The sequence below is a fragment of the Neovison vison genome, chromosome 11 (genome assembly GCF_020171115.1).
Source record: "Neovison vison isolate M4711 chromosome 11, ASM_NN_V1, whole genome shotgun sequence".
In the NCBI taxonomy this organism is placed as follows: domain Eukaryota; kingdom Metazoa; phylum Chordata; class Mammalia; order Carnivora; family Mustelidae; genus Neogale; species Neogale vison.
Window position 1 is genome coordinate 139,400,987 of NC_058101.1, and position 13,645 is coordinate 139,414,631.

The following is a 13,645-nucleotide window of genomic DNA, read 5'->3' on the forward strand; positions in this document are numbered from 1 at the left end:
AAACATTCTTGTTTCTGTGTCTTATGTAGAGAATGGATGCCCTAGGATGGAATTTCTGGGTTACAGGGAATGTACTATAAAAAATGTTTTTATTGAGATAGACTCACCATATAATACTGTGTAAGTTTGAGGTGTTGGCTTGACACATTTATCTACTGCAATATGATTACTAGAGTAGCATAGCTAACACCATGTCACATAATTATCATTTCTTTTTGTGTAAAGAACTGTTAAGATCTAGTCTCTTGGTAACTTTGAAGTTTATAATACAGTACTTCTTACTATAACCACTATGCTGTGCTTTAAATCTGCAGAATTTATTTATTTACTAGTTGCAATAGAATGCCTGTTTTTAACAGATATTGCCAGATTCATTCCATGAACATTTAACAATTTAGATTTCTACCATCAGGGTATGAAAATACTCACTCCACATCCTCAAATCACCCTTCTGGCTTCCACTTTTTAGAACTGTAACCATTTTGATGGATGCTTTATGTTATTTGATAAATATTTTAAATTGCATGTCCCTTACATCGACTGAGGAAACCTCCTTTTATTTATCATTCACATGTTGATTTTTTCTTATTTGAGTTTGTTAGTCTTTATCTTTTTTTTTTAAGATTTTATTTATTTATTTGACAGACAAAGATCACAAGTAGGCAGAGAGGCAGGCAGAGAGAGAGAGGAGGAAGCAGGTTCTCCGCTGAGCAGGGAGCCCGATGCGGGGCTGGATCCCAAGACCCTGAGATCATGACCCGAGCAGAAGGCAGAGGCTCAACCCTCTGAGCCACCCAGGCGCCCCTGTTAGTCTTTATCTTATCAGTTTAGTAAGAGCCCTTTGTATGTTAAAAACATTAGCTATTTCTCTGACATTGGCATTGCTAGTATTTTTCCCAATTGGTAGTCTTTTCACTTCTCCATAACTTAAAATTTAAAAGAAATTTTTTTTTTTTTTTTTTTTTTTGAGGGGCACCTGTGTGGCTCAGTTAGTTAAGCGTCTGCCTTTGGCAGGGTACTGGGATTGAGTCGAGTCCTGCATCAGGCTCCTTGCTCAGCAGGGAGCCTGCTTCTCCCTTTGCCTGCTGCTCCCCTTGTTGGTGTGTGTGCTCTCTCTCTCCCTGGCAAATAAATAAATAAAATCTTAAAAAAAATTTTTTTGGAAACAGTCTTAGGTCACCTGGGTGGCTTAATCAGTAGAGTGTCAGCTCTTGGTTCCAGCTCAGGTCATGATCTCATGGGGCCTGAAATTGAGATCCGCATCAGCTCCATGCTCATCAGGGAGTCTGCTTGAAAATCCTCTCCCTCCTCCTTTGCCCCTCTGCCCTCAAATAAGTAAATAAATCTTTAAAAAAAAAATTTTTTTTTTTAAAGATTTATTTGTCAGAGAGAGATCGAGCACAGGCAGAGGTAGAGGGAGAAGCAGGCTCCCCGCTGAGCAAGGAGCCCAATGTGGGACTCGATCCCAGGACGCCGGGATCATGACCTGAGCTGAAAGCAGCTGCTTAACCAACTGAGCCACCCAGGTGTCCTTTAAAAATTTTTTGAAACAATCTCAAATTTACAGAAAATTTACAGAAAACATATCAAGAAATTCCATTTTCCTGGATGATCTGAGAGTAAGTTGCCAACATGATGCCCTCCCATCCCCTCACCGACATTTTCCTGCATAACCACAGCACAACCATCAAAATGGGAACATTGACAATCATACAGTACCACCAGTAAGTTCTGTCAATAAGAACAACAATAATAGCAATCCTCAATAGTTTCCTTTGAAGCAAAAATCCATCTAGTTCAGAATCCTGCATTGCATCTAACTATCATACCTCTTTAATCTCCTTCAACTTGGAAATAACTTCTCATTCCTGGATTCTTTTGAGGATTATAGGCTATTTTGTATAATGTGGGTTTGAAATTATTCCTTATTATTGGATTCAGGTTATGCACCTCTGGGAAAAAAAATCTACAGAAGGGATGCTGTGTTCTTCTCAAGGCATCCTATCATGTGGCACATGATTTGCTTCTGTTGTTGTCCAGTTTGATAACTTGTTTAAGATAGTGTCTTCCAGTTGAGAGGCAACGTGGGGGGTTTGGGGGGTAGGAAAAGAACAAATGAAACAAGATGAGATCGGGAGGGAAACAAACCACAAGAGACTCTTAATTTCACAAAACAAACTGAGGGTTGCGGGAGGGCGGGTAGGGAGAGGGTGGTGGGGTTATGGACATTGGAGAAGGTATGTGGTATGGTGAGTGCTGTGAAGTGTGTAAGCCTGAATATTCACAGACCTGTACAACCTGGGGCTAATAATACATTATATGTTAATAAAAAAATTTAAAAATTATATAAAAAAAAGATAGTGTCTTCCAGTCTTCTGCACTGTAAAGTTACATATTCTCTCTGTAGTATTTTCATAGGGAGTATTTTGAAATTAAGTTAATATTCTCTTATTAAACTTTCAATGTACTCTATGTATATATATACATATGTATAAAATATATATTATGTTTAATAAGAGAATATTATATATGGTTTGCAGTTTCATAAAAAGGATTACTTGCATTTCCATCATTAGTTCTTTGGGTGCTTATTTTGCCCCAGATTTGTGGGCATCTTTTCAAACTGGCTTCTGTACCTTTTTACTGTATCCTTAAATTCTTTGAGTATCTCCTTGATTTTGGCACTATAAGATGTTCCAGGTTCCTTTTGAACTTACTCTGCTTGGTCCTAGAATCTCATTTCTCCAAGGAGCTCTGGCTCCTTTCTGTGGAGAATGGTTTTCAGAAATTAAGATCCTAGCACTGCCGTGCTCATCACTTGCGGAGTATCTCTGCCTTAGACCTTCTCAGTGGACCAAAAAGGAATATACACACACATTTGCATCCATCTTTATTTCCATAGCTATATATATATTGAAATCCATGATCTCAAGGTACTTCCAATTTCCATCACTACTGCAGGGCTGATTCTATTTTCTCCCTTTCCTTATTTATAACTCCCTTTTCCCGATCCCCATTTCCCTCCGTTTGTTTACTTCTTTGATCAAGCCACCTGTATATAATCCATCTCCTATAACCCTATGCTGCACTTCCTCCACCTGAGCTCTGCCATCCTGCTGCCCACACAGGATACCCCCCTACCTAGCCTAGGTTCTGTAGGGCCAGGCCATTCCCCTGTGAGGGCCACTTCCTCACCCAAATGTTCTGATACCCTGCACCATGATGTCCATCTATGCAGAGGCCCCCCCTCACCTTGCTCATGCCTTGACATCCTACACTGGGATATGTCCTCTGAATCCTTCCATTCAGACACTCCTTACCCTGCTTGGTCTCTGACAATTCACACCCGGCCACCCCTCCATTGGGACACCTTCTTCACCCTGCCCAGATTCTGATATTCCTTTCTGGACTGTTTTCCCGAACAGCAGTCCTCCTTACCCCATTCGATCTGTTCTGTTATGGCATGAGATTAACCATTTTATTCCCTGCCAGTTGTGCAGTACCGCTTGCTTCAACAAACTCCTCCAGATGATAAGAGAGAAAACTAGAAACTCAAAAGTGGGACTAAAGAGAATCTGCTGAGCAGAAGTATGCTAGCCTAGATGGGAATGCCAAGGAATCTTGTTTCCTTCACTTCCCACCACAAACCAAGTGAATCAAGCTTTAAGAAATACATTTGTAGTGGGGAGTGCCTCGGTGGCTCAGTTGGTTAAGCATCTGCCTTCGGCTCAGGGCTCTGGGATCGAGCCCCACGTTGGACTCCCTGCTCAGTGGGGAGTCAGCTTCTCCCTCTCCCTCTGCCCCTGCTTGTGCTGTCTCTCTCTTACCTTCTGTCAAATAAATAAATAAAATCTTTAAAAAAAAAAAAAGAAATATATTTGTAGGAATGGATGTTTGATGGAAAGGAGGCTGGCATTTCTCTGTCTCTGGAGGTGAGGGCAAAGTCCAGGAGGAGTGTCAGGAGAGCTTGACTTGTGTCTCCTGAAGTGTGAGGCTTGCCTGTGAATATAACACTAGAGCTTTCTCCTTGGAGGGTCTGGAGGAGGCAGGTGGTCTAGAAGAGTCCCCACAACAGGGCAGGGAGACAGGCTGAATTGGTATTTCCACCATCTGACAGCAAAAGCATGCTTAGGTTCTTTTCACAGCACCATTAGGTAGCAGGGCTTGGGTCATCTTGAACTGAATCCCAGGAAGAGGGCTGCTTGCCAGGGTGAATTTAAAAAAAAAAAAAAAAACTAACTCCATGAAAACAAAAGGTAGAGGGCAGAAGGCAGGGATTAGGGATGCCTGGAGTGTTGCAGAGGTCAGCCAGCAAGTGCATCAGCTGGCTCCAGGGAAAACCAGTGCAGGTGCAGAGGTCTCCAAGGGAAATCTCCCGAGGCCACGTGCTGCACATGGAAGAAGCAGAATTTGAAAATGTGTCATGAGGGAGGGCTTATGATCAACAAAACAAATATTATAGATAGTGTGGGCTCATCATTCCACTCCACCCACTCCTGGTCCCATTGCTGGAGGAGGCTCCTGTGGAGCGGGCATAGATAAAACAGGCACTCACACCTCATCCTCTCCGTCCTCTACAAAGCAGTGAATCAGACCTGAACTGGGAAGATGGAGAACCACTGAATGGAAAGAAGTATGGAGTTTTCATTTAGGCTGGATCCAACTACAAAATATCTGAATGTGGGACTGTTTTTATTTCTGTTTTTTTTGAAAGACTATATATTTATTTGACAGAGAGGGATCACAAGCAGGCAGGGAGGCAGGCAGAGAGAGAGGAGGAAGCAGGTTCCCCGCTTCAGACAGCCCATTGCGGGGCTTAATCCCAGCACCTTGAGATCATGACCTGAGCCAAAGGCAGAAGCTTTAACCCACTGAGCCACCCAGGTTCTCCATGTGGGACTGTTTTTAGACTCCAAAGTACGTGAAAAGGCATTGGGTCTACCAGAAATGTGACCAAGAGCAAGGAGATATTTCTGGGGAAACATTGTGTGAGGCAGCGGTGGGAGAAAACAAAGCTGTTTCCTAACTGCACCTTCATCAGCCAGGCCAATTCAATAAGCCTGTTGTCACTCTGCTGCTCTTTAGCTCTCTTTGCATTTTTCCTTTTGCAGCCTGGGACTTGATCTACTTAGGGAGTCAGTCATAAGACTCCACTTTGAAAAAAAAAAAAAAGGAAAAAAAATCCACTTTGAGGTGTATTTATCTTTTCTACTTTATTTGTTTTCTTTTTTTTTTTAAGATCTATTTATTTGAGAGAGAGAGAGAGAGAGAGAGAGTGTGTGTGTGTGTGTGTGTGTGTGTGTGCATGTGTGTGTGCGCGCGCCCACGTGAGCAGGGGGAGGGGCGGTAGAAGAGGAAGAGAATCCTCAAGCCACCTTCCTGCTGGACTGCAGGGCTCATCCCAGGACACTGAGGTCATGACCTGAGCAGAAATCAAGAGTCCCACACTTAACCGATTGAACCACCCACGCACCCTCTACCTTATTTGTTTTTTATTTATTATTTTCTATCTTTATTCACTCTTTCAAGTTTTTCTTTGGTTTATTTTGCAGTTCTTGTTCCATTTTCTTAGACTGAGTCCTAAATTTGTTTTTCCTGTTTTCTTTAATAATGAAGCTCTTAAGACTATAAATTCCTTCCCAATAGGAATAGTTTGAGCTGTGTCATATATGTTTTGGGATGAAGTTTTCTTCTTGATTGCTTTCTAGAATAGTTTGGGTAATTTGGGTTTTATTTACATATTATTTATGTTTATATAAAACTGTATATTTATATACTTAATATCATTTTAGTATATTTTATTTATATTTATTTGTATTTTAAGTAGTACTTGTATTTTGAAGTGTTATTTAGGATGTTGGTTCTCAATTTCCAAGTTATTAGAGGGGTTTTTTTGGGGGGACTATTATTCCCTTTTCATTATTTATTCCCTCCCCCCTTTTAGGGATTACAGGTCAGGGAATGTGGCGTATAAAATCTCTACTTTTATGAATCAGATATTAGATAACCTACATATTATTCTGGACCAAAGACAAGACTAATGTTTATAAATGTTCCATTAATATAGAAAAGAAACATAGTTATGAGATGTAATGTTCCATACATCTTTTAGGTCAAATTTGTTGGTTGTTTTATTCTATTTCCTCCTCCCCCCCCCCTTTTTTTTTGGTCTGCTAGATTTGACTGATTCTGAAAAAGGTATATTAAAATCCCTATTAAAATTGTATTTTTATTAGATCCTCTTAATAGTTTTTGCTTTATATATTTAGTTTCTATACTGATTGGTGAAGATGGGTTATGGTTGTTATATCTCGCTATAAATCTGTCTTTTATCATTACATAATATCAATATTTGTCCTGCTTATTCCAACATTGCTATTGCTAGACTTGACTTCTTTTGATTTATAGTTATCTGATGATATCTCTGTATATCATCTGAATTTCAACCTCTACCACTTTGTTTAAAGTGGGTTTCTTTAGGAATATGTGGTTGGGTTTTGTTTTTTAATCCACACAGACAGTTGTCGGTGGATATTATCCTACTGTCTTCTGATTTCAGAGTTGCAGATAGAAATCTGAAGTCGGTCTGGTTCTTTCTCGTGTCAAAGATTTGTCCTTCCCATCTGGAAGACTGTAGAGCTTCGTCATTATCCTTGGAATTAGCCCATTTTACTGGAATCTGTTGTGTTTGTTCCCCTTTTTATAGCTCTTTCCCTTGGAACTCAAAGATTCCTTTCTATCTGAATGATTTCCTTAGCTCTGCATGATTTTCTTCACCTATTTGTTTAAATATCGCCTCTTCTCTGTCTATTACTATTCCTCCCTCTGAAATCCCTATTTATTTATACATTGCAACTTCTGGGTCTGTCTTCTGGCTCTCAGATTTGCTCTGATGGTTTCTGTCTTTAAATTTTTGCTGTTTGGAGAGATTTTTCCACTTGTTCTTCCAGGCCCATGTTCACTTCTCAGTAGTTGCCATCCTCGTTTTCAATACATCTGCTACATTTTTAAACTCAAAAATCATGTTCTTGAGTTCCAGTTATAGCAGTTTAATGCTGTAATTGGAGCCCCTTGATTGCATTAATTGCTTTTTTTGGTTCAAGTTGCCATGTACTCCTCCAGCCATTTGATTTTGCTGGCAGCTGCCCATCCAGGGTGCTGGGCACATTCTTTCCCTCTCTGGCTTGGTTGTGACTTTGCCTACTTGCAGGATTATTTGCCCTGGGCCAAGTCTTAAGCAATCCCATGGGTTACTGAAGGCTCAGTGCTCTCTGCCTCTGTGGACAGACAAGATATCAGCTGGAAAATCCTGTTTCTCACCCAGGCTTTCCTGCATCCTAGTTTCCTCACCTACAAAAGTCAATGTTCATCCCGCCTCAAAGACACAGAGACTTTAGCTCATCCATTAAGTCACCAACCACTCTTGAGGACCAGAAAGACTAACAGGTCCTTCCAAGGGCAGCTGTGTCAGCTGTAGGGGTTGCCAGATAAAATATATTACATGGGACATACTTACACGAAAATATTTATTCATTGTTTATATCAAATTTAAATTTAACTCGGTGTTCTGTATCTCCCTCTCTCTCCTTCAGTCTCTCTCTCTCTGTCTCTCTTTTTGGCTCAACCTGGCCACCCCAGTCAGCTGAGTTGCTTTCCCTCCCATCTTTCCACTTATCTTTTGATCTCATAAGGCAAGCTCTCTCCGATAACTTTGGAACTCTGACCCTTGCCTTCAGGCCCTTTCTGAGGCCCCAGACTTTCTCTGGCCTGGAGGATGTCAAGGTCCATGTCCAGTACAGGCTCTCTCCACATTGAATCCCCACAGTCCTGCATGTCCCTTCTCCCTCAAGGGCTCCACTCAAGAAGTTGTTCACAGCTACACTTAGTTGCTAGAGCAAAGTAGCTCTCATAGAATGTATGAGGAAAATAATTTTTATCCTAGAGCTCTGCAGCCTACCAATCTACAGTTACATAGAATACAGGCAAAAATATTTTCATAACTGTAAGTCTCAGAAAGCCTGTCTCTCAAGATTTTTCTTTTCTTTTCTTTCTATTTTTTTTTAAAGATTTTATTTATTTGAGAAAGAGAGAGTGAGCGAGAGAACCTGGTGGGCGGGTGGATGGGCGGCAGAGAGCCTGATGCAGGGCTGGATCCTGATACTCCAGGATCATGACCTGAGCCAAAGGCAGACGCTTAATCAACTGAGCCACCCAGGCACCCCTCTCAAGTATTTTTCAAAGGAGTAATGGGAAGATGTGCTCAAGTAAACAAGGGAATAAAATACGGAACAAGAAGATGTGGGATCTGAAAAGGGGTGGGTCCAACCGAGGAGTGCGAGGAAGGGAAGTTCCAGAGTACTAGTTGGCAGCTGGCCTGGAGAGGAATTAGGCCAAATTGGAGTGGAAAGAGAGAATGCAGAAGGGAGATACTCACACATTAAATATTGCGTGGAAGATAATGTAAGAATGTAAGGACTTGATAAAAGACAGACAATCTAGGTCTTTCCAGTCAATTTTTTTTCTTCCAGTTAATTTTATTTGAGATGGGATCACCATTCAGAGCTGCTCACATCAGGGATCTTAAGGAGAGTTGGTCTTATTCAGATTCATACCCCCAGGGCAGGCTGTAATCACAACAATCCCTGGAGATAAGATAAACTATATGTTAGAGGCTAAAAAATGCAATAACTTCTGCTCAGATTCAGACCTCTGAGATTTCAAAAGAATTCATTTCAAAACTTGAGTTCCTACTTTAATTCTGTCTCCACTCATTCCGGCTGACAGAAACCAAACTAAGAAATCTACTTTGGATTCTGGTCTGGCATGGAAGGAACTTGGAAGTTTCCACTTCATTCTAACAACAAGTAAAAAGCTGAACAAACTGAAAAATTAACAACTCTCCTTAGCTTTGTAAGATAAAGGAACAGGGCCCATTGCTGTCTCCGAAACTGGAGAGACTGACAGATGGCTACAGAGAATCACAGTGAAAACTTCCACAGGAACAAGCCCCAAAGTAGAAAAACCTGAACTGTACAGGCAGACCTCACTTTATTGTACTTCACAGATAACTGTATTTAAAAAAATTTTTTTTTTTTTTTTAATAAACGGAAGGTTTGTAGCAACCCGGTATTGACCAAGTCTATCAGCACCATTTTTCCAACACATTTGCTCACTTCATGTCTCTTTGTCACATTTTGGTATTTCCTACAATCTTTCAAACTTTTTCATTATTACTATATTTGTTACAGTGATCTGTGATCAGGGATCTCTCACATTACTATTGTAATGTCGGAGGCAGGCCCCTGGCCAGGGCAGCCTCCGCCATTAAAAGATGGCGCCTGACTAGTTGCCAGGTTAGGATTGCCTTGTGAGACTACGTAGAACGCCCAAAGGGGAAGTAACCAGCATTGGTTGCTAGCAAAGTTGTTCGTTTATGTGCACAGCCTGATTCACTCCCTCCTGTACCCTGCTCGCTGATTGGTCATGTAAACGTATATAAGTGTGTAGACTTGCGTAAATAAAGAGAGAGAAGATACATCTGAACTGGGACTTCTTGTCATCCTTGCGGTTCTAGGACGATATTGTAATTCTTTGAAGGCTCCATGAACCACTGATTAAGTATAAAATACTTAGAAATAAAGTATTTTATACTTAATCAGTAAATGTGTGTGTGCTCTGATGGCTCCACTGACCAGACTTTCCCCCATCATTCTCCCACTTCTTAGGCTTCCCTGTTCTCTAAGACACGATAGTATTGAAATTAGGCCAGTTAATAACCCTACAATGGCCTCCAAGTGTTCAAGTGAAAAGAAGAGTCATAGGTCCCTCGCTTCAGATTAAAAGATAGAAATGATTAAGCTTAGTGAGGAAGCCAAGTGGAAAGCTGACAGGTAGGCTAAGAGGTAGGGCTTCTGTACCAAATAGTTAGCCAAATTGTAAATGCAAAGGAAAAGTTCTTGAAGGAAATTAAATGCGCTACTCTGGTGAACACATTCTTACTGCTGATATGGAGAAAGTTTGAGGGATCTGGATAGAAGATGAAACCAGCCAAAATATTCTCTTAAGCCAAAGCCTGATCTAGAGCAAAGCCCTACTCTCTTCAATTCTCTGAAGGCTGGGAAAGGTGAGGAAGCTGCAGAAGAAAAGTTGGAAGCCTGCAGATGTTGGTTGGTGAGGTTTAAGGAAAGAGGCCAGCTCCATAACATCAAAATGCAAGGTGAAGCAGCAAGTGCTGAGGCAGAGGCAAGTTTTCCAGAAGATCCAACTCAGATACTTTATGAAGATGGCTGCACTAAACAACAGATTTTCGATGTAGATGAAACAGACTTCTATTGGAAGAAGATGCTATCTAGAACTTTTAAAACTAGAGAGAGGTCAATGCTTGCCTTCAAAGCTTCAAAGCAGAGGCTAACCCTCTTGCTAGAGGCTAATAAAGCTGATGACTTTTAAGTTAAAGCCAATGCTCATTTACCATTCTGAAAATCCTAGAGTCCTTAAGAATTATGGGAAATCTACTCTGTGCTCTGTAGATTGACCAACAAAACCCGGATGATAGCACATCTGTTTATAACATGGTTTACTGAATATTATAAGCCCACTGTTGAAACCTACTGCTCAAAAAAAAAAAAAAGTTTCCTTTAAAAATATGATTCCTCATTGGCAATGTACCTGGTCACCCAAAAGCTCTGATGGAGATGGACAACAAGATTAATGTTGTTTTCATACCAACTAACACAACGTCTGTTTTGTAGGTCAAGGAGCTATATTGACTTTTAAATCTCATTATTTAAGAAATACATTTTGTAAGGCTACAGCTGCCTTGGACAGTGATTTCTCTGATGGATCTGAAAAAGTCAATTGAAAGCCTTCTGGAAATACTCACAAGGAGTTGCTTCTCATGGATGAGCAAAGAAAGTGTTTTATTGAGATGGAAACTACTCCTGGTGAAGATGCTGTGAAGATTGTTGAAATGACAACAAAGAATTTAGTATATTACATTAACTTAGCTGATAAAGCAGCAGTAGGGTTCAAGAGGATTGACTCCAACTTTGAAAGTTCTTCTGTGGGTAAAATGTCAAACAGCATCACTTCCTACAGCAAAATCATTCATGAAAGGAAGTCAATCAATGCAGCAAACTTCATTAGTGTCTTATTTTAAGAAATTGCCACAGTCATCCCAGTCTTCAACAACCACCACCCTGATTAGCAGTAGCCATAAACACTGAGGCAAGACTCTCCACCAGCAAAGAGGTTATGACTTGCTTAAAGTTCAGATGATGATTAGCACTTCTTTAGCAATAAAATATTTTTTTAATTAAGACATTACATTTTTGGGGGGCGCCTGGGTGACTCAGTGGGTTAAAGCCTCTGCCTTCAGCTCAGGTCATGATCCCAGAGTCCTGGGATCGAGTCCCATATCAAGCTCTCTGTCAAATAAATAAATAAAATCTTAAAAAAAAAAAAAAGACATTACATTTTTTTAAAACAGAATGCTATTGCACACTTAATAGACTATGGTATAGGGTGAGCATAACTTTTATATGTACTGAGAAACCAAAAAATTCATGTGACTTGCTTTATCACAATATTTGCTTTATTTTGGTGGGCTGAAACCAAACCTGCAACATCTCTGAGGTATGCCTATAATTGACAAATTGCTGAAGGCTCAGTGTGGACAAGGTGGGATGAGGTGCCAAAATTTTGTCAGCCTCACTTCCTGGAGTTCTAATAAGTTCTCATGAAATAGAGAAAATCCTCTCTGCTTCTGGTAGAAAAAGGGGGAAGAGGAAGCCTTTTGAAATATGCTAGAGCATTCTGCTCTTCTTAACAAGGTCTGCCCTCAAGGAAAACTATTAAACACCGCCTAATCTGCTAAATTTTATCAGAGGCTTACTGACCTGCAGGAAGGGAAATGCTCAACTCCCTTCCACTCTTAGCCATCCTGTCCCACCTAAGGTGGGGGGTGGGGGAGGGGCAACCAAGAAGCATAGGAAGTTCACAGCTAGAGGCACAAGCTCAGGAAAGACTGAAACCTAATAATAGTACTATAGAATGCTTCCTCTACTCCCACACCTCACCACCGCATTACTAAAAGCCCATTTACAGCAGTTTCTTTTTCCCATTATATCATGTCCACCTATCAAAAAAATTAAAAGACATACAAAAGACAACCACTTAAGGAAGAAATATCAATTCTCTGCAAAATCCTTTGGAGCACAGAACCAGAGGGAATATTTTCTAACTCATTCTAAATGAGTTAGCTTTACCTTAGTACCAAAACATGTCCAGATCTATATGAAGAAAACTTCAAAGAAATCAAAAAAGATGAAAGAAATCAAAGAACTAAACAAATTGAGAGATATTCCATGTTCATGGATAGGAAGACTCAATATTGTCAAGGTGTCATTCTTCCCAACTTGATCCATAGATACATCACCATGCCAATCAAAATCCCAGCAAATTATTTTGTGACTATTGAAAAACTGATTCTGAAGTTTGTACAGAGAAGCAAAAGACCCAGAATAGTTGATACAACATGAAAGAAAAGAACAAAGTCAGAGTACTGACCCCATCCAACCTCAAGACTTAACATTAAAGCTACAGTAATCAAGACAGTGAAGTATTGGTGTGAGAATAGATTCCAACAGAGCAATGGAACAGAATAAAGAGCCCAGAAATGGACCTCCCTAAATATAGTTAACTGACCTTTTCTTAAAAAGATATTTTTATTTATTCATTTGAGAGAGAGAAAGCACAAGCAGGGGGAGGTGCAGAGGGAGGGAGAGAAACAGAATCCCCACTGAACAGGGAGCCCAATGTGGGGTTCAATCCCAGGACCCCGAGATCATGACCTGAGCTGAAGGCAGATACTTAATTGACTGAGCTACCTAGTTGCCCCTAGTAAACTGATCTTTGACAAAGAAGCAAAGGCATTACAGCAGAGCACAGTAGTCTTTCCAATAAATGATGTTAACAAAAAAATTAAATCTTTTATCTAGACTCAGACTTTACACCTGTCATAAAAATTAACTGAAAATGAATCATAGACTTAAATGTATAATGCAAAAACTACAAAAGGTTCTAAAAGATAACAGGGAGAATATTCAAATGTCCTTGGGTTTGGTGAGGATTTTTAGCTACAACACCACCAAGCATGATCCATGAGAGAGAGAGAGACTTGATAAGATGGACTTCATTAAAATAAACAGTTCTTTTCTGTGAAAGATGTTGTTGAGAGAATGACAGACAAGCTACAGACTGGGAGAAAATATTTGCAAAAGACATATCTGATAAGGGACTGTTATGAAAACTGTACAAGGAACTTTTAAAGCTCAACAGTAAGAAAACAAACAACTCAATTAAAAAATGAGCCAAACACTTCAGCACACACTTCACTGAAGAAGATATACAGATGGCAAATAAGCATATGAAAAGATGCTTTACAACACGTGTCATCAGGGAAATGCAAATCAAAACAACAATGAGATAGCACTACACACCTATTAGAATAGCCAAAAACCAGAACACTGAAAACACCAAATGCTGTGGTGGATGTGGAACAACAGGGCCTGTCAGTCATTACTTGTGGGAACCCAAAACAGTCCAGCCACCTCAGAAGACAGTTCGGTGGTTTCTTACAACACTA